The sequence below is a fragment of the Salvia splendens genome, chromosome 8 (genome assembly GCF_004379255.2).
Source record: "Salvia splendens isolate huo1 chromosome 8, SspV2, whole genome shotgun sequence".
In the NCBI taxonomy this organism is placed as follows: Eukaryota; Viridiplantae; Streptophyta; class Magnoliopsida; order Lamiales; family Lamiaceae; genus Salvia; species Salvia splendens.
The window spans coordinates 22381885-22393631 of record NC_056039.1 but is presented as its reverse complement, the minus strand read 5'-3'; positions in this window follow the sequence as shown (position 1 = coordinate 22393631).

The window sequence follows — 11747 nt, the reverse complement described above, 5'->3', positions numbered from 1 at the left end:
TGCTGGTACCCTACAGACCTGATAGTGTAGCCACCAAACCACCACCTATTCTCTGATATTCCGTTTATCCTTTTATAGTAACTATCTACTTTCCACATATCCCTGAAACACCGTGTCCCCCACTCTCACGTACACAGCTACATGTCAATCACTTTCACACCACCCAGTCAGTAGAGTACCACCTTTAATTCCTGTCTAGGTAGAATCTTAACCTAAGCGTGGTAGCTAACCAAACCCCTCCAGATTATCACCACAATTACCCAAGCGCGTCCATCTCTGTGGGATTCGACCCTTACCTCCATTATACTAACCAGTAGAAGTGGGTTGAGGAATATTATTGATACCAGGTTCAGGTTAGCATGGGATTTCTATCCTAATCAGGTGGACACACCCTTTCTTAACAAGACACCGAGAACCTGCACCTTCAATGCACCAAGCTCTAGTAGTCGAGTCATGCTTGGCTTCGACGTCTACTCATACTTGGGTTATTGACACATGAGCAACTGATCATATTTGTATTGATCCTGACTTAATGCATGTGACAAGGCGGCTATATGATCGTGAGATCAAGGTCCAGCTGGGCAATGCGAGACGTTTATTTACGTTTTAGTAGTGATAGATTTTTTATTTTAAAGAATGTTTTCTTGATACCTTCTTTTAGAAGCAATTTATTTTCAGTTTCTAAATTAGTTTTTGATGGATATTCGAATTCTTTTAATGAAAATTGTGTTATTAAGAAAGATAGTTCTTATATCTGTCGTGGTATCATGGAATACAAGTTGTACACAATCACATCTACATAATTTAATGATCGCAAATCAGAACTCAATACAACATCAAAAAAATCAAGGAAAAGGAAAGAACCTTCAAGTTCAATGAACGAAACGTACTTATGGCACCTTAGACTTGGTCATGCCAACGAAAGAAGGATCCATTCTCTTGTGGACCAAGACCTTATTAAAGGTCTAGAGAAGGAGCCGATCTCAACGTGCGAATCCTACTTAGAAGGCAAGATAACTAAGAGACCTTTTAGGGTGAAAGGAAATAGGGCCAAGGAAGTACTAGAGCTCGTTCGTACTGACGTGTGTGGACCAATGTCAACCGAGGTGAGAGGTGGCTATCGATATTTCATCACTTTTATTGATGATTATTCAAAAGCGGACACGTTTATTTGATGCAATTAAAGTCTGAATCTTTTGAAAAGTTCAAAGAATTCAAGGCTTATGCAGAGACACGTCATGGAAAACGTATCAAGAGCCTGCGATCCGATCTCCCGAGGCGAATGCCTAAGTGTCAAGTTTTTAGACTACTTGTCGGTAGAAGGAATTGAATCCCAATTGACTGCGCCGGGCAAACCCCAGCAGGGCGTAGCTGGAAGAAGGAATATGACCTTGTTCAACATGGTCGGATCGATGATGAGTTATGCACGGCTACCTATTTCATTTTGGTGACAGGCCTTGCTTTCTGCAAGTCATATTTTAGACAATTTACCATCAAAATCTGTTTCTACTACTCCGTATGAGTTTTGGAATGGGCGCAAGCCCAATCTAGAACATCTCAAGATATGGGGTTGTTCGGCTCATGTATTGGCAAAGGATCCAACTAAGTTGGAATCTAGGACGGAGGCATATTTGTTTATAGGATACCCTAAAGGATCGAAAGCTTATGAATTCTATAGTCTTCGAGATAAGAAAGTCATCGTGAGCACTCACGCGACATTCTTAGAGGAAGATTTTGTAATGAATCATAAACCCAGCAGTGAAGTGGCTCTTGACGAGCTAACTTCTGTCACAAGTTCCATTAACCAAGAACCCATACCAAGTGTACAAACAATTCCCAAAATTTCAACTTCTACTCCAAGTGTTGTAGTGTCGCATCGCAGTGGGAGGGTCTCACATGAGCCAGATAGATACATTGGTTTGGGGGAATCTATGGATCACTCCTCGGACAGTAATGTATTAGATCCCTGGAATTTTGCAAAAGTGCAGACGGATGTCGATCATTGCAAATGGGTGAAAGCAATCGATTCGGAACTACAATCTATGATAGACAAACACACGAGTTAAAGTCTTTAAGGCAAGACTAGTGGCTAAGGGGTATACCCAAAAGGAAGGTGTCGATTACAACGAGACCTTCTCCCAGGTGGCCATGCTCAAATCGATCCGGATACTTCTGTCTATAGCAGCTTACATGGATTGGGATGTATGACAGATGGACGTTAGGACTGCGTTATTGAACGGTAGTCTTGAGGAGACCATCTACATGGACAACCCGAAGGATACGCCCTGAGGGCAAGGAACACATGGTTTGGAAGCTTAAGAAGGCCATTTATGGCCTCAAGCAAGGATCTAGATCATGGAACCAGTGTTTCGATCAGACTGTTCATAAGCTTGGATTCGAAAAGTGTCCAAATGAAAGATGCGTCTACAAGAAGGTTAAAAAGGGAAATGTTGTGTTCTTAGTTTTTATATGTAGATGACATTCTTCTAATTGTAAACAATAAAAATATGTTGTCATCAATACGAACTTGGTTGTCAAACCAGTTCGAGATGAAGGATATGGGAGACGCGGGACACATTCTCGGCATCAAGGTTCTTCAGAATCATGAGAAGAGAACGTTGGGCTTATCTCAAGAACCTTACATCAACACTGTACTTAGTCGCTTTAGCATGCAAGATGCCAAGAAATGTTTCTTACCTTTTAGACATGGCATCCATCTATCTCAAGAGATGTGTCCTAAGACATCGTCTGAGATAGAAGAGATGAGAAGGATACCATATGCTTCGGCAATTGGTAATCTCATGTATGCTATGTTTTGTATAAGGCCAGATATTTGCTTTGTTGTTGGCATGGTGGCAAGATATCAGTCGAATCCTGGCCAAGGACATTGGACTGTTGTAAATAACATACCCAAGTACCTTAAACGGACTAAAGACTATGCTCTAGTTTACAATGCAGCCGAGCTCTGTCCTTGGAGATATACTGACTCAGATTTTCAAGCTGATCAGGACTCGAGAAAATCTACTTTTGGATATGTGTTCACCTTAGGAGGTGGTGCGTAATTTATAAGAGTGTGAAACAGAAATGCATCGCGGACTCTACCATGAAGCCGAATATGTGGCCGCTTCGGAGGCTGCAAAGGAGACAGTATGGCTTAAAAACTTCCTTATAGACTTAGGTGTGGTTACGAATCTGCCCAAGAGCATTACCATTTATTGTGACAATTCTGGTGTTGTGGCAAACTCGAAAGAACCACGGGCTCACAAAGCGAGCAAACACATAGAGAGGAAGTATCATATCATTAGAGATATAGTGCAAAGAGGAAACATACAAGTGGTAAAGATTGCGTCAGAGATTAACCTGGCAGATCCTTTTACAAAGGCATTGGCGGGGAAACCGATCAAGCGCCATGTTGAAGGGATGGGAGTTCGACTCGTTCAAGACCTCAACTCACTTTCAGTACAATTGGGAGAATTAGACGTAGTGCACATTTAGTTTGTATACTCGAAAGCTGTTTTGAATATAAGTGGGAGATTGTTAGAGTTTGTATATTAGAAATCACATTTCGAGTGATTGAATATTGTAAAGCTCTTTATTTAGTTTCCAATGGATAAAACAGATTATTTTTTGTCATAATGTTGTTATGTTTTACATTTAATGGATGTTTATTGATGTTTAAATGTATAAGTAACTTAACCAAGTCTAACTCTTTGTTTTAGTAGACCGGTTGTGGGCGTCGTCCACTTTAAGGTAACACGGTCAGTTCTGAACAAAGAAAAATAAGAATTTCACAACCCAGATAGGCCTAGACTACCTATCGTGAAAGGTTGCAATGTCAGTCCGCATATGTCTAAGCCTTACTGAAATAAGATGCCATTGGTGTGGTAGAGCATTGAATTGGATATAACAGCAAGACAAGTCTTTATGCTATCTACTGAAAGACGAGGTCTTGATAAATTATTTATTTCTTAATCAATGTTCGTTAGCATTAAGCTTACGGTATTGATTATGCACTACTTTATCTTACCAAATAGTGCGGGTTTTTCGCAACCCAATAATCGTGGTATATTGGGTAGTGGTGATTAATATCTAGCGGTGCTAGAGTTGCTATTATATTGAATCATGCGCGAGGTGATTCTCGTTTGATAATGTCTTCAAGAGGAGCTCGCAACAAGGCTTTACTATTCGGAACCTAGCTAGTTGGAGTTTGATTACTCTATGAATAATAAATAAGTGTTTCTTACTAAGTCCACTCTTGGAATTAATAAGATGATAATTAATTAAGTTCATAGCAGACACTAATTAATTAATGGACGTTTCTATCTTAAGAGCGGGAAATGAATTACAAACAATGGAAACCCGGATTACTTATAATTTCATATTTGGATGGTCAGTGCAATATTACTACTGTAGTGGCTGCTCGTAATATTCCAATACAAGCTTGTATTCAATTGTGGGTTCAATTTAATTAGTAAAAAGCTAAATTCGGGAGGCCATATCCAAAACGTTCCACGGATCCCTGACTGGGCTCAATATGTGACTTAATATAAATAGGAGAATAAATGAGACAGGAAATACACTAATTTTCATTACTAATTTTCGTCCCCCTCTCCTTTACTAAGAGGGACGAAATTTTTCCTTTTGTTCTCCTCCGTGAGATATAATTTTTGTATTCTTTATTTAAGTCCTAGTATTCTGGTGAGATCAGCCCACACTGATATCACCATACAGTCCGGCAACTGTCAGAAGATCTGTGGTTTAGTACTCAAGATCTTCACGTGGAGAAGGCGCTAGCTATCTTCGATTCTTTGGAGAATCCTCAAGGTAAATTGGCTAATCCGTAGAAAGCATGTTTTAAGTTTCAATTATACTTAAAGCATGATTTAATTCAAGTTGTGAGCATGATACATGTGATCATTGCGAGAATAGAATTTGTCTAAATAATCTGCTAAATAGAATTATTATATAACTGATTTATGTATGCTTCCGCTGCCAACCACTTCAAACTTAGCATGAAATGCTTATTTATTATTCATAGAGTAATCAAACTCCAACTAGCTAGGTTCCGAATAATAAAACCTTATTTCGAGCTCCTATTGAGGACATTATCAAACGAGACTCACCTCGCACACGATTCAATATAATAGCAATCCTAGCACCATTAGATATTAATCACCACTACCCAATATATCGGAATTATTGGATTACGAAAAATTTGCACCATTTGATAAGTCAAAGTAGTGCATAATCAATATACTGTATGGTCAATGTTAACCTATATTGATTAAGAAATAAATATTTATCAAGACCTCGTCTTTCAATAGATAGCATAAAGACTTGTCTCGTTGTTAGATCCGTTCAGTGTTGTACCACACCAATGTCATCTTATTTCAGTAAGGCTTAGAAATATGCGGACTGATATTGCAACCTTTCTCGATGGGTAGTCTAGGCCTATCTGGGGGTTGTGAAATTCTTCTTTTTCTTTGTTCAGAACTGACCGTGTTACCTTAAAGTGGACGACACCTACAACCGGTCTACTAAAACAAAGACTTAGACTTTGTTAAGTTTCTTATACATTTAAACATGCAATAAACATCCATTAAATGTAAAAATATAACAACATTACGACAAAAATAATCTGTTTTATTCCTTGGAAAATAAAATAAGAGTTTTACAGTATTCAATCACTTGAAAGGTGATTCCTAGTATACAAACTCTAACAAGGAGTATATCTTGTGATAATTGGGGTCGAGGAGAACAAGAGTTGGAGTATCAAGAAAGACCTCATCAAGATTATAGGTGCTATGGAGGATATAGTCGAGAGGCATGATAGAGGTGATTATAAGTCAAGGGGTCATGATGATGTACTTGATAGAGGGATTAGAAGGGAACGAGTATCAAGGCTTTATGAAGAGCCTCATCGTAGAAGGAAAAATGGAGATTTTTGTAGAATTCTGGGGCGTGAGATACCAATTGAAGGAGAAGTTCCACGTAGCGCTGATATGGATCCAAGTATTGTGAGATCCATTTCCCAAGGAAAACCAAATTGATGTTTGATCTCACTTTTTTTATGTAATTTTCAATTTCTCAAAGCAAGCAAAAGATAAAAATAGATCCAACAACAAATGTTGAATCTAAGCTAAAATGATGGAAGACCAAGGAATGAAGAATATGGAAAGGAAGATAAATGTCATTGATGGAATAAGTAAAAGGCACTTACATCATGCTAACAAGTATCCATGTCTAAACCTTCAAGGAATAAAAAAGCCTCAAAGTATACATGTACTTGATCCATGCTTCACTAAGAATTGATGGATTCAAACAACCTATAACTAGGAGTTTGGTTAAAACCCTCAAATGGGAAACAAATCTCTCAAGCTTCTAAAGTTAAAATTCAACCAATTTGGAAAATGGGGAAAAATACTTTAAATAGCTTAGGCCCAAATTCCAAAAGAAGCCACACAAAATCTAGTCCCTGTAGCACGTAACCGGCCGGGTAAATTTCAAAGGGATAAAGTCACCCGGGCGGGTGTTCATTTTAGACCCCTTGCTGTCGGTGAGTGGCCCAGTCGGGTGAATTTCACGGGGGATAAATCACCCGACCGGGTGCCCCTTTTTTGACTCCATTCTGCCCCAATGTTCCTAGCACCCCCGATCGGCCTTTGTTCTTCAACACGATCCTCGTCGTCGGCTCCTCGGTCTTCATAGACTCCTTCTGCATGGCCTTTGAATGAACGTGGAAAGCCCCTCTCGTAGCCGCATCGCCATGGACCTCGTCATGGTCCTTCATGTGGGGTCGTATTAAGCGCAAACGGATCCTTTTGATCGACATGGTGGTGGTGACATGAACCAAACATTTGTTGGGGTTTGCACAACGAAAATTACAAACTAAATAAATCCACAAAAAATCTATTTAGGAGATTATGTAGATCGATTCAATTTCATGCTTCAACATGTAGAGACATATTATTGCGCAATTAATCACATAATTTTAACATTAAATTATTATGTTGAAACTTACAATTATGATTCTCTAAAGAATCATAATTGTAGAATCATAATTATGATTCTCCAAAGAATCAAAGTGGCTTGCTCCTTCTCCACGTGTAGATCTTGAAGCTTGATTGCAAGACCATGGATATTCTAACCTATGATTCAACTCTAGATCTAACTTCCTCGTAGGAGGAATCTATTAGAAATTAAAAGGATCTTGAGGGAGAAGATAAGAATACCAAGAAAACACAAAGGAATTTTCGAATTCCTCTTTTAGAGAGAGAGGGCAGAAAATTCAAGTGTGGAGGCTAGGGTTTTCACTTCTTGTGTAGTGTGTTTTTGTCACACCTCCTTCATCCCTATTTATAGAGTTTGTTATGGGCTAGGTTAGGGATCTATGAGACTTGGATTGGGCCTCCCCCAATGGACCTTCTTTACTAATTAAATTATAACCCATAATTTAATATAAGGCCAATGGAATATTTCTTGTGCCACTATAGAAGAAATACTAACTGCCCATCCACCCCGTGATTACAAGCAATCCGGGTTAACCTCTTTAATATATTATTTCCCTTGTTTGAGACTTTCTATATCCATTAATTAATTTGAAGTCTAGGGTGGACTTTAAAATTAATTAATATTTTTATTTCCAAGAGTTTGTCTAGTACGATATGTATATTATAAAATATACTTTGCTTTTACTATTATTCTTGGATTAAATCCAAACCGGCTGGGTTTCCTAATAATAGAATTTTTCTCGAATACCTCTTGGGGATATAGTCAAACCTCGAAAGCACATGATTCAATGTAATAATAAAACTGACACCGTACTAGTTATTAATTACTACTACCCAAGATACCTAATGATAAGTCAAAGCAGCCTATGATTAATAACGTGTGTCCTATATTATTACAATGATTAAGAAATATTAAATCTCTAAGACATCGTCTTTCAGTAGATAGCAATAAAGACGTGTTTATACTTTAGATCCTTTCAGTGCTATACCACACCAGTGCCTCTAGTCATTCTCAAGGTAAAGATGACTTTCGGATGGACACTGCAACCTTTCGCGATAGGTAGCCAAAGACTATCTAGGTTGTGAAAAAGTTTTACTTCTACAAGGTTCCGGCTGAGTCGCCTACTGTGATAACCTGTTCCACGACCCAACCTTCAATGTAGAAGACTTAGACTGATTTTACTTTCCGGCGTTTTAATTATATATAATTAAATATATAATTAAAGATGGTCAATGCTCATTAAAATAAAATACACAGTATGAAGAAAACATTTATTATTCTCATTGAATAATGAGAGTTTACAATATACAAGCAATTTTATCAAATTTATAATAAACTCGAAAAATGTTTTTTAGTATATATGTTCCAACAGCGTTTACATTATCAAATTGTAAGGGTACACCCTCTTTTTTTCATATCCCAAAGGTGTCTCTTGATTTGTGTCCTGATGTTTCATATCCCAAAGGTGTCTAGATAGAACTAACGAAGAGACTAAATTTAGTAAACACATTAGTCAATTTAAAAGGTTGAGGAAAATATCTCAAACGATGTGACAAAATGACGTATGTCCACGCCACATGGACAAAAAATAATGTGGAACTTCAGCTGCTATGCCAAAGTTTTGTAGCATAGGAATTTTTTTCAGAATACGTTATTTCTAGATATGTAACAATAAATACTAAATGATAGTTATCTAAATGATATAATAACTTTGAAATGCCCCATATAATAAATAAAATTGACCATTTATGTTTCCTGAAAATAGTACTCCTCCGTCCGCCATTAAAGGTTCTATTTTTCATTTTTTCGTCGTTCGCCAATAAATGTCTCATTTCACTTTTACTATATTTGGTAGGTGGACTCCTCATTCCACCAACTCATTCCACTCATATTTTATTATAAAACTAATATATAAAAGTAAGACTCACATTCCAATAACTTTTTCAATCCTCTTTTCTTTACAAAGTCAAACAATTTCTTAAAATCCGAGCCGGTCAAATATGAGATATTTATTCATGGACGGGTGGAGTATTATGTAACTTCTCTCCATGTAACTTTAATCGGATTCCATTTTGAGTTCTCTCACATTACTTGAATCATTTCAATTTTTATAAAAGTGATATTGGCTCCTAATATGATGAAAGTTTTAAAAAGTTTGGTTTTTCCCACGAACTTTAAATTTGGCAAATAATATCACGAACTTTACCCAAGTTTGTTATTTTCCACCGATGAAAAAAATTATGGCAAATAATATCATGATACGAATATTTTTTCGTAATTTCTCAACAAAAACTTCGAGAGCTTCAAGTTTTTCAATCTTTGATACTACCTTCGTCCCACATTAAGTGTCACATTTTGCCATTTCGGTCCGACCCACAATAAGAGTCACATTTCACTTTTACCATAAATGGTAAGTAGACTCACATTCCACCAACCAATTCTACTCACATTTTATTATAAAATTAATATATATAAGTGAGACACATAGTCCACTAACTTATTCAACTCATTTTTCTTTATATTTCTTAAAATCCGTGTCCACGCTAAATGTGACACATTATGCGAGACGGAGGTAGTATTAGTTTTTCTTGAAGTACACTCTCCAAAATTGTTCTACAATCCTTAATATAGTCGGATTTTTTCACCAGTGGAAAATAACAAACTCGGATAAAGTGATATTATTTGCCAAATTTCAAATTCGTGGAAAAATTTAAATTTTTGAAAGTTTCATCATACTAGAGGCCAAATATCCTTTATAAAATAACATAACATCGAATTTTCTTCTTTATTTTCTTTATATTTAATTCACTAAATACAAATTTCATAAATCACAAGTAATATGCGAAGGAAAAGGTACGGTGTAATTTGATTTTGTTTGCTATTTTTAAGAAAAGCACAAAACTACAATGTTTCGTATTTTAAATTAATATTTATGTCTTATTTTTAGGAAAAACAAAAAAACTAGGCTCGTATTTTATTTGTGATATTTCGATTTTTTTATACTGCTGTTAGGAGTAGTCAGAGATGACTATGCAGTCCGTAACTCGTGGACTGATCTGAATATCCCACTATATTTATAGGATTAAGGTTGAAAATTTTTAACTTGATTAGCCTGCAACCCGATAAGGCCAGATCCAAAACCCGATGGGTTGGACCTATGTACTACTATTGTTTATTATTCCTTCATGTTCAACACATAATTCGATATTACTACCTTTGTCCGCAAAAAATAGATTAATTTTACTATTTTGAGTCCCATCAAATCAGACCAATTCTAAATATAAAAAGTTTTAAACAAATAATAACACTACACATCATTCTAAATGTGGAATCCACAATCCACTAACACTACTTTCACAACTTATTTCCTCCCTCCCTCTTACTTTATCAATTGCAAATTAAAACTCGTGTCATTTCTAACTTTATCTATTTTTTATGGACGAAGATAATAAATAATTATAGAAAAACAATCAATTCTTTATTTAATATACATATATGTTAAGATTTTTATTAATATAATACTCTCTCTGTCCCTTAAAAATAGACCACATTTTCCATTTTGGGATATCTCTTAAAAATAGACCAATTCTATTTAAGAAACTTTTTTACTCACTAATGAAGTGAGTTTCATTCTCCACTAATAATACTTCAATCACTTTTTCTTCATATCTCCTACTTTATCAATTGTGCATTAAAACCATTGTCATTTCAAATGTTGTCTATTTTTAAAGGATAGAAGGAGAGTAATAGATTACTTTTAAAAAAAGCATACTCCCCCCGTCCCACAATAAGATTCACATTTTGATATTTCGGTCTGTACCACAATAAGAGTCATATTTCACTTCTTACCATAAATAGTAAGTAGGTCTTACCTTCCACTAACTCACTTCACTTACATTTTATTATAAAACCAATATAAAAAAGTAGGTCCTATATTTCACTAACTTTTCCAACCCACTATTATTTACTAAGAGCATCCACAGTAGTGGATGAGATGGTGGACGAGCGACCGGCGAGCCGCTCGTCCGTCGCGCTCGTCCACTATTGCGACCGGCTCACGGACGAGCCAGACGGACTACCTCTTGTCCGTCCTCTCGTCCGCTATTGTGGGCGCTCGACGGATGAGAGCATTTTTTACTCGTCCACTATTGCGACCGGCGAGCGGCTCACGGACGAGCCAGACGGACTACCTCTTGTCCGTCCGCTCGTCCGCTATTGTGGGCGCTCGACGGATGAGAGCATTTTTTAATTTATTATTACTTTAATTTCAACTCTAGATATCCGGCTTGTTGCAATTCATTTCACTTGTACCACATACGAGCTTGACCCCTGACTTGCTGACCAGGCAGCGAGACCCCTATTCGACTAGCGGCCAACTATGTTGATTCAAGGCATACTAACATGTACTTTGTTCAAATTGTTGCCTTTTTTTTGTTGCATTGCACTATTTCAATTTTTTTATTTAATAAAATTATTATTGCACTTTCTCCGCCCGTCTTCGTGTCGAAATTTCAATTAGAATTGCGTATTTGTGAATTTGTGAATTTTTATTATTGTGCTTGTCCGTCGGGATATCTTAGTGCTTGTCCGCTATTGTGCAGTGGGATGTCCTAGTGATGTGGCAGTGCAATGGAATGTCCTAGTGACGTGACATGAGGTGCTATTGGGATGTCCTAGTGCTTGTCCGTCGGGACGTCAACCCTATTGTGGATGCTCTTATCTTAAAACTCTTGCCC